The 13022-nt window shown below is 37.9% G+C and overlaps 1 protein-coding gene and 1 non-coding gene across 4 annotated transcripts in view; both read left to right on the top strand.

Moving 5' to 3' along the window:
• SEL1L2 (SEL1L2 adaptor subunit of ERAD E3 ligase) overlaps positions 1–13022 on the top strand; it is a 153325-nt gene that overhangs the window by 12617 nt on the left and 127686 nt on the right. The gene's annotated exons all lie outside the window — the stretch shown is intronic.
• On the top strand, positions 9964–10066 carry LOC115837374. Its single transcript, XR_004032424.1, has one exon. It is a non-coding gene; the product is annotated as a U6 spliceosomal RNA (small nuclear RNA).

Raw genomic sequence — 13022 nt, 5'->3', positions numbered from 1 at the left:
ATTTTAGTAATTTTGAAATACAGAATACATTATTAACTATAGTCACCATGCTGTGCAACATCTAAAACTTATTATTCCTATCTAATTGAAACTGTACTCTTTGACCAACCTCTCCCCATTCCCCACACCCCCCTCCCCAGCCTCTGGTAACCATCATTCTATTCTCTATTTCTTTCTTTTTTTTTTTCTATTATTATTATACTTTAGGTTTTAGGGTACATGTGTACAATGTGCAGGTTTGTTACATATGTATCCATGTGCCATGTTGGTTGGCTGCACCCATAAACTCGTCATTTAGCATTAGGTATATCTCCTAATGCTGTCCCTCCCCCCTCCCCCCACCCCACAACAGTCCCTGGAGTGTGGTGTTCCCCTTCCTGTGTCCATGAGTTCTCATTGTTCAATTCCCACCTATGAGTGAGAACATGCGGTGTTTGGTTTTTTGTCCTTGCGATAGTTTACTGAGAACGATGGTTTCCAGTTTCATCCGTGTCCCTACAAAGGACATGAACTCATCATTTTTATGGCTGCATAGTATTCCATGGTGTATATGTGCCACATTTTCTTAATCCAGTCTATCGCTGTTGGACATTTGGGTTGGTTCCAAGTCTTTGCTATTGTGAATAGTGCCTCAGTAAACATATGTGTGCATGTGTCTTTATAGCAGCATGATTTATAGTCCTTTGGATATATACCCAGTAATGGGATGGCTGGGTCAAATGGTATTTCTAGTTCTAGATCCCTGAGGAATTGCCACACTGAATTCCACAAGGTTGAACTAGTTTACAGTCCCACCAACAGTGGAACAGTGTTCCTATTTCTCCACATCCTCTCCAGCACCTGTTGTTTCCTGACTTTTTAATGATGGCCATTCTAACTGGTGTGAGATGGTATCTCATTGTGGTTTTGATTTGCATTTCTCTGATGGCCAGTGATGATGAGCATGTTTTCATGTGTTTTTTGGCTGCATAAATGTCTTCTTTTGAGAAGTGTCTGTTCATGTCCTTCACCCACTTGTTGATGGGGTTGTTTGTTTTTTTCTTGTAAATTTGTTTGAGTTCATTGTAGATTCTAGATATTAGCCCTTTGTCAGAGGAGTAGGTTGAGAAAATTTTCTCCCATTCTATAGGTTGCCTGTTCACTCTGATGCTAGTTTCTTTTGCTGTGCAGAAGCTCTTTAGTTTAATTAGATCCCATTTGTCAATTTTGGCTTTTGTTGCCATTGCTTTTGGTGTTTTAGACATGAAGTCCTTGCCCATGCCTATGTCCTGAATGGTATTGCCTAGGTTTTCTTCTAGGGTTTTTATGGTTTTAGGTCTAACACGTAAGTCTTTAATCCATCTTGAATTAATTTTTGTATAAGGTGTAAGGAAGGGATCCAGTTTCAGCTTTCTACATATGGCTAGCCAGTTTTCCCAGCACCATTTATTAAATAGGGAATCCTTTCCCCATTGCTTGTTTTTTGTCAGGTTTGTCAAAGATCAGATAGTTGCAGATATGCGGCATCATTTCTGAGGGCTCTGTTCTGTTCCATTGATCTATGTCTCTGTTTTGGTACCAGTACCAGGCTGTTTTGGTTACTGTAGCCTTGTAGTATAGTTTGAAGTCAGGTAGCGTGATGCCTCCAGCGTTGTTCTTTTGGCTTAGGATGGACTTGGCGATGCGGGCTCTTTTTTGGTTCCATATGAACTTTAAAGTAGTTTTTTCCATTTCTGTGAAGAAAGTCACTGGTAGCTTGATGGGGATGGCATTGAATCTATAAATTACCTTGGGCAGTATGGCCATTTTCATGATATTGATTCTTCCAACCCATGAGCATGGAATGTTCTTCCATTTGTTTGTATCCTCTTTTATTTCATTGGGCAGTGGTTTGTAGTTCTCCTTGAAGAGGTCCTTCACATCCCTTGTAAGTTGGATTCCTAGGTATTTTATTCTCTTTGAAGCAATTGTGAATGGAGTTCACTCATGATTTGGCTCTCTGTTTGTCTGTGATTGGTGTACAAGAATGCTTGTGAGTTTTGTACATTGATTTTGTATCCTGGGACTTTGCTGAAGTTGCTAATCAGCTTAAGGAGATTATGGGCTGAGGCAATGGGGTTTTCTAGATATACAATCATGTCATCTGCAAACAGGGACAATTTGACTTCCTCTTTTCCTAATTGAATACCCTTTATTTCCTTCTCCTGCCTGATTGCCCTGGCCAGAACTTCCAGCACTACGTTGAATAGGAGTGGTGAGAGAGGGCATCCCTGTCTTGTGCCAGTTTTCAAAGGGAATGCTTCCAGTTTGTGCCCATTCAGTATGATATTGGCTGTGGGTTTGTCATAGATAGCTCTTATTATTTTGAGATACGTCCCATCAATACCTAATTTATTGAGAGTTTTTAGCATGAAGGGTTGTTGAAATGTTGGTTGTTTGAGATGGAGTTTTGCTCTTGTTGCCCAGGCTGCAGTGCAAAGGCACAATCTCAGCTCACTGCAACCTCTGCCTCCCGGGTTCAAGTGATTCTCCTGTCTCAGTCTCCCAAGTAGCTGGGATTATAGGTGCACACCACCATGCCTGGCTAATTTTGTATTTTTAGTAGAGATGGGGTTTCACCATGTTGGCGAGGCTGCTCTCAAACTTCTGACCTCAGGTGATCCTCCCGCCTTGGCCTCTCAAAGTGCTGGGATTACAGGCGTGAGCCCCCAGGCCCAGCCTCTACTCTCTATTTCTATGAGTTTCAACTGTTTAGATTCCACATTTAAGTGAGATCAGGAAGTATTTGTCTCTCGCTTCCTGGCTTATTTCATTTAGTATAATGTACTCCAGGTTCATCCATGTTGTTGCAAATAGCATGATTTCCTTCTTTATAAGGCTGAATAATATTTCATTGTGTATATATACAACGTTTTCTTTATCCATTCATCCATTGCTGGACCATTAGGTTGTTTCCATTTCTTGACTATTGTAAATAATGCTCTAATGAACATGGGAGTGCAGACATCTTTTCGACATACTAATTTCAAGTCCTTTGGATATATACCTAGAAGGGGGATTGATGGATCATATGCCAATTTTTTTTTTTGAAGAATCTCTATCTATATTGTTTGACATAATGGCTGTACCAATTTATATTCCCACTCACAGTATATAAGATTTCCCTTTTCTCTGGCCAGGTGTGGTGGCTCATACCTATAATCCCAGCACTCTGGGAGGCTGAGGCGGGCGGATCACCTGAGGTGAGGAGTTTGAGACCAGCCTGGCCAACATAGTGAAACCCTATCTCTACTGAAACTAAAAAAATTAGCCAGGCACATGCCTGTAATCCCAGCTACTTGGGAGCCTGAGGCAGGAGAATAGCTCGAACCCAGAAGGCAGAGGTTGCAGTGGGCTGAGATCGCGCCACTGCACTCCAGCCTAAGCGACAAAGCAAGACTCTGTCTCAAAAAAGATTTCCCTTTTCTCCACATCCTCACCAACACTTAGCATCTTTTTTCTTTTTTCTAACAAGTGTGAGGTGATATATCATTGTGATTTTAATTTGCATTTTCCTGATGATCAGTGATATTGAACATTTTCTCATATATCTGTTGGCCATTTGTATATATCTGTTGGCCATTTGTAGGTCTTCTTTCAAGAAATGTCTATTCAGGGTTTTTCCCCATTTTTTAATCAAGTTGTTTAGTTGAGTTTCTTATATATTTTAGATGTTAGTCCTTTATCAAATGTATGGTTTGCAAATGTTTTCTCCCAATTCATGGGTTGTCTGTTCAATCTGTTAATTGTTTTCTTTGCTGTACAGATTTTTAGTTTGATGTAAATTCTATTTGTCTGTTTTCATTTTGTTACTTGTGCTTTTTGGGGTTATATTTAAGAAATCACTACCCAGGCTAATAATGTGAAGCTTTTCCTCTATATTTTCTTCTAGTAGTTTTAGAGTTTCTGGTCTTATGTTTAAATCTTTTTTATTTTTTTGAAATGATAAAGTGACTGGGTTTATTTGTAAGTAACTAGATTAAATTTTCTTCCATTGTGCCAATATGTGGCCCAACACAGAGATTAAGTGCCAGTTTCAGGAAAATAAAGTTATATTTTTGTCAGCCTTGAATGTATGTCTTCTGAATATTTTTTATTTTGTTTTTAGTTGATACATAATCATGCAATCATGATCAACAATGCAGAGTGATACTTCAGTACATATATATAATGTATAATGGTCAAATCAGAGTTATTAGCATAGCACCTCAAATATTTATTATTTCTTTGTGTTGTAAACATTCAAAATCTTCTCTTCTAGCTTTTCCAAAATATGCAATAAGTCGTTAACCATATTTATCCTACAGTACCATAGAACATTAGAATTTATTTCTCCTATCTGGCTGTATTTTTGTATCAATTAACCAACTTCTCCCTATCCTCCTCTCTTCCCATCCTTCCTATTATCTAATAACCACAGTTCTACTCTATCACTTATATGAGCTCAATTCTTTCAGCTTCCACATATGAGTGAGAAAATGCAGCATTTGTCTTTCTGTGCCTGACATTTCACTTAACATTATGTCCTCTGGGCTCATCCATGTTGCACAAATGACATGATTACATTTACATTCTTTTTTTCTTTTTTCTTTTTTTTTTTTTTTTTTTGAGGCAAGTCTCACTCTGTTGCCCAGTCCGGAGTGCAGTTGCACAATCGCAGCTCATTACAACCTCTGCCTTCTGGATTCAAGCGATTCTTGTGCCTCAGCCTCCCGAGTAGCTGGAATTACAGGCGTGCGCGATCATGCCTGGCCAATTTTTGTATTCTTAGTAGAGACGGGGTTTTGCCATGTTGGCCAGGCTGGTCTCAAACTCCTGACCTCAAGTGATCCACTCACCTTGGCCTCTCCCAAAGTGTTGGGATTACAGGTGTGAGCCACCGCATCTGGTGATTTCATTCTTTTTCATGGCTGAATAACATTTCGTTCTGTATATTTTTATTTTTGTATTTTTATTCATTTATCTGTTGATGAATATTTAAGTTGACTTCATATCTTGGTTATTGTGAATAGTTCTACAATAGACATGGAGGCGCAGATGTCTCTTCAGTATACTGATTTCCTTTTCTTTCGATAAATAGTAGTAGGATTGATGGATCATACGGTAATTCTATTTTTAGTTTTTTGAGAAACCTCTATACTGCTTTCCATAATGGCTGTACCAATTTACTTTCCACCAACAGTGTTTAAATGTTCCCTTTTCTCCACATCCTTGCCAGCATTTGTTAATTTTTGTCTTTTTGATAATAGAGCCATTCTATTGTGTTTAGGTTTTTAATACATTTTGAGTTGATTTTTGTATGCCTTGTGTGATAAGGGTCTAATTTCATTCTTCTACAGTGGGTATACATTTTTCTCAACACCATTTGTTGAAGATAGTGTCCTTTCCTCATCATGTGTTCTTGACACCTTTGTTGAAAATCAATTGACCATAAATACGTAAGTTTACTTCTGAGCTCTCTATCCTGTTCCATTGGTCAATGTGTCTGTTTTTAGTCCAGTATCATGCTGTTTTGAGTACTATAGATTTGTAATATATTTTGAAGTCAAGTAGTGTGATGTCTCTAGCTTTGTTATTTTTGCTCAAGATTGTTTTGGCTATTTGAGGTCTTTGGTAGTTCCACACAAAATTGATGGCTGGTTTTTTTCTATTTCTGTGAAAAATGACATTGGGATTTTGATAGAGATTATACTGAATCTGTAGATTGTTTTGAGTAATATGGACATTTTTACAATATTAATTTTTCCAATCCGTGAATATATCTTTTTGTTTATTTATGCCTCCTTGAATTTTTTTCATCAAAGTTTTATAATTTTTAGTATACAGATCTAAAAGGTTTCTATATCAAACAATTACTACTACTCTGGATCTATTCAGTAGGGTAGCACTTATTGGAGAGAGGACAGTCTTCGGCGTGGTGAGAGCTAGGGGAACAGACCCCCTTGCAGAACCCATAAATACCCGTGCATCAGCTTTATCTCAGCTTCATTGAGTTCTTTTTGTCTGACAAGAATCACTCTTCCCAATTCCACTCCACTTTTTTTTGCACATAAGGGTTCATAAGTCTCCCATTTTATGTATATCCCAAGAATTGTCTTTGCCAGCGATAGCCCTCTACCTGCTCCTAATGGATCCCAAGATCTATCCCCCCATCAATTGAAACTGCTTTCTCAAAGAACGCCAACAGCTCATTGATTACCAATCCAGTGGCCTCTTGCTGTTCTTTCTGCTAACCTCTGTGCATCATGTAACATTACTCACCGTCTTCTTTTTCCCTCTTCCTCTGTACAGCCATCTTAGGCTCTTTCATGGGCTTGTCTTTCTCAGTTCTCCTTCTAAATGCTGTGCCCGAGGTTTGGCCCTTGGCTTTCTTGCTCTTCGTATTCTATGCTTCTCGTGCTCTCACCCAAGCCCCACAACTTTGTTTACATGTGTGTCTGTATCTCAGACCCTCCATCTAATCTCTAGACCAGCATATCCAGCTACATGATGATCATGAACAATGTATGCAGATTCCTTAAATCAACATTTATTATCAAAGTTACTTCCTCCTGTGTTTTTTCTCTTGTTAATGGCATCAACTATCCTTCCCTGCTCACCTTGTTCTCAAGTACTCCAAATTGCATGATTATACAGTTCTGATTCCCCTAAGGATCATTTAATTCAGTGTTTTTACAGATAAGACTGAGGCCCACCGTGGTGAAATTGCTTCCCCCGGATCATCTTGCAAAGCTAAATCTAGAACCAGAATCTCTTAATCCTTTATATTTATTCATTCCCTTATTCTTTTACCAAATCTTGTCAATTCTACATCCTCAGGGGTTTTCCCATCTATGCATTTTCACTGTCTCAATTTAAAATCTCATTTTAGTATCTTTTAACTACACTAATGCACTTCTAACTTGCTTTTCTCTTATCCACATACACTACTGCCAGAAATATTATTCCTCAACTCCAAATCTAATCATTATGTTCTCCTGCTGAAACATCCACTTTATATAGAATAAAGTTCTAATATCTTGTCCAGTAGTCAAAATCCTGTGTAATTAGATCCTAGCCTCCTTTCTATTTTGTCTTAGCTACACATTTATTTTATTTCAACCAATTCAAACTATTATTAGCTACTCAGTATACCTAGCTAACTCTCCCACCTCCATGTCTTTCTCAATCTGTTCTGCAGACGGTCTGTCAACAGGAATGGGCTGTCATCCGATCTTCTTCCCCATCACCGCCATAAATCTAAAGTATAGTATCTTGTTCATCCTTTAAGGTCTATCTCAAGTTCTACTTCCTCTTTAAAAAAACAAACAAACAAACAAAAAACAGTCCGGGCGCGGTGGCTCATGCCTGTAATCCCAGCACTTTGGGAGGCTGAGGCCGGTGGATCACGAGGTCAGGAGATCGAGACCAGCCTGGCCGACATGGAGAAACCCCATCTCTACTAAAAATACCAAAATTAGCTGGGTGTGGTGGTGTGCACCTATAATCTCAGCTATTCGGGAGGCTGAGGCAGGAGAATCGCTTGAACCTGGGAGGCGAAGGTTGCAGTGAGCAGAGATCGCGCCACTGCATTCCAGCCTGGTAACAGAGCGAGACTCTGTCTCAAAACAAACAAAAAACCTTGGTGGCTCATCCCTGTAATCCCAGCACTTTGGGACTTTGGGAGGGTGAAGCAAGGGGATCTCTTGAGCTCAGGAGTTCAAGACTAGCCCGGACAACATAGTAAGACCCTGTCTCTATAAACAAAAAACAAAACAAAACAAAACTTTCCCAACCCTTCCTAATAGCACATTGTGCCTTTATTGTTCTATGCATCAAAGTCTCATAATTGAGTTAGTTTTTAACTCCCTTAGCAGATTGCTAACTACGTGATTACAGAGATTGTGTTGTACTTGCCTTTTAGATTTCCTTTAGCTTATTGTAGAACTTGACATTTAGTTGGTGCTCAGAAGCACTTGTAAAATTAAATAGTAATTAACATACATGTAATGCTATACTTTGTAAAATACATTCCCAAAACCTGTGGAGTAGGTCATTCAAATGTTTTTATTATTCTAAATTTATAGATATTTAAAATTCTGAAGAACAGAGTTTAGTAAGACCTGAATTCTGTTGTGGGAATCAAAAGTTTTTACTATGTATTACCTCTGTTATTTTAAGTTTAAATTCTCCAAAGGACTGTGCTGCATATTTTCCTCACAATCATATTTACTTGCCTCAGGCTGTTTGTGCATACTGTTAAACAGCCAGATGAAAAATTAAAAATTCAATCAATCATCCAAATATTTTTAAATGTAATATACATATGTTTGCTTTCATACAGAACAAACAGCCAGGTGATTGATCGAGCTATTTGCTTTTCAACCAGTTGTTTTGGCAGTATGATTATTACATAAACTCTTAACAGTGACACTTTATCAGTTTTTTGTAGATTTTCTAATTTTACTGGATTCTTCCATTTATTTACTATAGTCATCTAGTCTTATTTATATAATTTATCAGCCAATAAAATATAGTAATAATAGGTAGAATTGAATTCAAAGAGAACACTTTTGCCAAAAATGTGCAAAAGAGAATACTGCTAGGAAAGATATATGTGTAGGTTCAGGGAAAAAAAGGAAGGAGCCCTGGTGTGGTGGCTCACGCTGGTAATCCCAGCAGTTCAGGAGGCTGAGGCCAGTGGATCACCTGAGGTCGGGAGCCTGGCCAACATGGTGAGACCCTGTCTCTACTAAAAATACAAAAATTAGCCAGGCATGGTGGTGGGTACCTGTAATATTAGCTACTTGGGAGGCTGAGGCGCGAGAATCTCTTGAACCCAGGAGGCAGAGATTGCAGTGAGCCAAGATCACACCACTGCACTCCAGCCTGGGGGACGGAGTAAAACTCTGTCTCAAAAAAAAAAGAGAGAGAGAGAGAGAGAGAAAAGAAAAAAAAAAAAGCAGTAGGAGCAGCCTAGCAGTTCTGACCCCTACTCCTCTCTCAACCTCCACTACCACCATATACAGAGGAAAGGGCAGGACTTATGAAAGGCTAGATTACTAGGTTGGACCAACCCTCCCACAGAAATAAAATAATACACGTAAAATACAAACTTCTTAAATGCATCAGAGAGTTGAGAAGACAGTGAAATACCAGATAAGAAACCTAGGGAAAATCTAGAATGTAGAGAAGTAAGCACAAGTGCCCCTGAGCAGAGCCAGGACTTGCCCCATCCTGGCCCCCACCCTGCACCTGAACATCAAAGCAGCTTTTGCCTCTGTGCTAGACAAGTGTAGACATTAGTTTTAATGGCCACACAAAGAGGATAGAATCCAATACTCTAGACCCATCCAAGGTGAGAAGTATAATAAGAGACCTTTTCAACAGAAAATGCTATACTCTTAAAATAAGGGCACACTACCCCTTCCCAAGTCCAGGGATCAATAGGACTTAACTTTTAGCAGAGCAAAGAGAAAAAGAAAAATAAAAATATATATATTTCTGAGAAATTGTGTGGTCATGTGCCAGCCCTCACAGCTTGGGTTTACATTGCTTAGGGATTCCCAGGCACCCCAACCCTCGAACTAGATCTAAGGTTAGATCTAGGAACCTAGGCAAAAGTAAATTCATGTTTTCTCCATGGAAAGACAACTTCATCATAGGCCTCAAAGAATCCACTCTGATAAAGTTTGCAGTACATAGTCAAAAATAGGTGTAAAAGGAGACAAATCGCCATTAGAGGGGAGCATTTGTGGTTGGCATTTGTGCCAGAGATATAGGATGCTACTGCAAATGGCTGGTGATATTCATGGAGTCTCTATTCCTAGAAGACTGGCTCCTGTTACATTCTGATAGCACACTCTGCAATACCCAAAGTCACTGGTAGAAAGCTGAAGTAATTCATTATAGCATTCACAGACAGATTAACAGGGAAAATCCAAGCCTAACACGAGGACATTAGAACTCAGCAGTGCTTACATATTCTACAATTTGAACAATTCAGAGAATATTGGCATGGCCCTTGCACAAGGGTGACTCACAAATTTGTGAAGCATTCCATATTTTTTAAAAAGCAAACATTTGAAGACTTTAAAACATAAAATACCATAATATGTATTTAGAGAGGTTACTTAATCCATGAAACAAAAACAGGCTTTCATGAAAGAAAAAAGATAATTTAGAAATGAAATATCTGATAGCAAAAGTGAAAACCTTAAGGCTGAATAGCAAAATTGTCATAGCTGAAGAGCAACCTGGATGATCAAGACCAAACTGAGAAATTCCCTCAGATCATAATACAAACAGACAGGGAGGTGATACATATGAAATAAAGGTTAGGGCATTTGGAGGATACATACAAACGTTACAATATCCATACAATAGGATTTCCAGAAAGAGAAAATAGAACTCAGAGGAGAAATAAATCAAATAAAATTCTCTAGATATGAAAAAAGATTCAAGTTTTTACATTAAGGCCCACTTTGTGCCAAGCAAGAACACTGGGAAAAGACCTGCTCATAGAAAATGGTGGTAAAATGTTAGTACTTCATGGGTAATGAGAAAATCCTAAAAGCTTCTAAAGAGAAAAACATGTTATTTACAAACAAAAAGCACCCTCCTGACTTCAGATTATTTAGCCACACTGAGTATAAGAAGACACTAGAGAAATGTTTTCTAAAATACTGAGGTGAAAATGATTTTGAACTTAGAATTCTATAATCTGACAATCAGATAAGTGTAATGACATTTTCAAACATGAGACATTTTCATACATGAATGGATTCAGAAAATTTATCACCCACAAACCCTAGCTGAAATAATAGCTAGAAGACATGCTCCAGCAAAATGAAAAATGAATCCAAGAGAAGACTGGAAGTCAGTGGTAAGCCAAATAACCTTTAAGACTTACGATAAATCTAAATAAAGGCTAATTTTACTTTTTAGAAATACAACAATCACAAAGATTTATTTTTTAAAATCCTTTTCACAATAGCAACAGATGTTATAAAATAGCTAGGAATAAGTTTAATGAAGGTGGAGTAAAATACCCAAGGAATAAAAATTAAAATGTATCTAGAGAACATTAAACAAAGAAACCTGAATAAATTAAAGATGTATATCTGAATGAATCTGTGTTGTAAATACGCCAAGTTTTTGTAAATTAGCATTTCCAGTCAATTGTAGATTAACAATTCCAGTCAAAATATCAACAGATTTCTAAATGAATCTGACAAGTTTCTTCTAAAATTTATCTAGAAAAGAAATTATGCTGGAATTCCCAAGATAAGTTTCACAAAGAGGAACATGGAGGGCGTGTGTGTGTGTGTGTGTGTGTGTCCTCACACACACAGAGAAGTTCCTGCTCAACCAGATAATAAAATATGCAATTATAAATATACAGTAATTAGATATACAGTAATTAGGGTATTGCCAGAAGAATAGAGGAGTAGATCAGGAAAACAGAACAGAGAGTTAAAAACTGGACCAGTGTATGAATAAGAATTTAGTACCTGAAAGTAGGTTTTTAAATGTAATAGGAAAGAGATGAATTATAATGATTGCTAGTGACAAATTGTCCATTTATTTAGGACAAAATGGTAGATCCCACTTCATACAAATCACAAAAATGGTCCAGATGGATTAAAAATGTAAATTGTAGCCAGGCATGGTGGCTCATGCCTGTAATCCCAATGCTTTGGGAGGCCGAGGTGGGTGGATCACCTGTGCTCAGAAGTTCAAGACCGGCCTGGGCAAAATGATGAAACCTCATCTCTACTAAAAATACAAAAAAAAAAAAAAAAATAGCTAGCTGTGCTGGCACATGCCTGTGGTCCCAGCTATTCAGGAGGCTGAGGTGGGAGGACCGCTTGAGCCTGGGAGGTGAAGGTTGCAGTGAGCTGAGACTGTGCCACTGCACTTCAGCCTGGATGACAGAGTGAGACCCCGTCTCAAAAAAACAAAACAAAAGTACACTGTAAAAGCAAAACTGTAAAAATAGTTTAAGGAAATGCATGAAAATATAGATTCAACTGCTTGGTAAGAAAACCTTCTTGAACAAAACACAAACAAAAAGGTTATAAGTGAGGAAAGAATGGATAATTTTCACTACTTCAGGATTTAGGACCTCTATGGTGAAAAGGATACAATAAACAGTTAAAAGGCTGACAACAGACTGAAGAATATATTTACAACATACACACCATATCAAATAACATCTAGAATATATAAAGAATTCCTAAAGATTTTTTTTAAAAAAACAGCCTGATAGAAAAGTGGGCAAATGACCTAACAGTCAGTTCCTTAGAGAGGAAATATAAATGCTCCCAAATGTGAAAAGATGGTTAACTGTACCAGTAATCATGCAAATGAAAATTAACAATGAGACACCAGTATTATCACAATACATTGACAAAAATCGAAAAGTGCCAGTTAAGGTGAGAAAAAATTAATCTTCCTTTATAGTAATATATAGTATATATAACATATATAGTAATATATATAGTATATATAACATATATAGTAATATATATAGTATATATAACATATATAGTAATATATAGTGTATATATAACATATATAGTAATATATATAGGAATATTAATTTCTATTAATATGTGTGGCAGTATTTTTTTTTTTGAGACGGAGTTTTACTCTTGTTGCCCAGGCTGGAGTGCAATGGCACGATCTTGGCCTACTGCAACCTCCACCCCCCAGGTTCAAGTAATTCTCTTGTCTCAGCCTCCCGAGTAGCTGGGATTACAGGCACCTGCCACCACGCTTGGCTAATTTTGTATTTTTAGTAGAGACAGTGTTTCGCCTGTTGGCCAGGCTGGTCTCCAATTCCTGAGCTCAGGTGATCTGCTCACCTCAGCCTCCCAAAGTGCTAAGATTAGAGGCGTGAGCGACTGCATCCGGCCATGGCAGTATTATATATAACGTACATATACTAAGTGTGGAAGTAGAGTGGTAGCTTTTTGGAACGCCAATTTGGCATTATCTATTAATATTTAAAATGAGCATAC

The sequence above is a fragment of the Nomascus leucogenys genome, chromosome 11 (assembly GCF_006542625.1).
Source record: "Nomascus leucogenys isolate Asia chromosome 11, Asia_NLE_v1, whole genome shotgun sequence".
In the NCBI taxonomy this organism is placed as follows: domain Eukaryota; kingdom Metazoa; phylum Chordata; class Mammalia; order Primates; family Hylobatidae; genus Nomascus; species Nomascus leucogenys.
The sequence above is the reverse complement of the archived record's forward strand: the minus strand, read 5'-3'. Positions and strand labels throughout refer to the sequence as shown.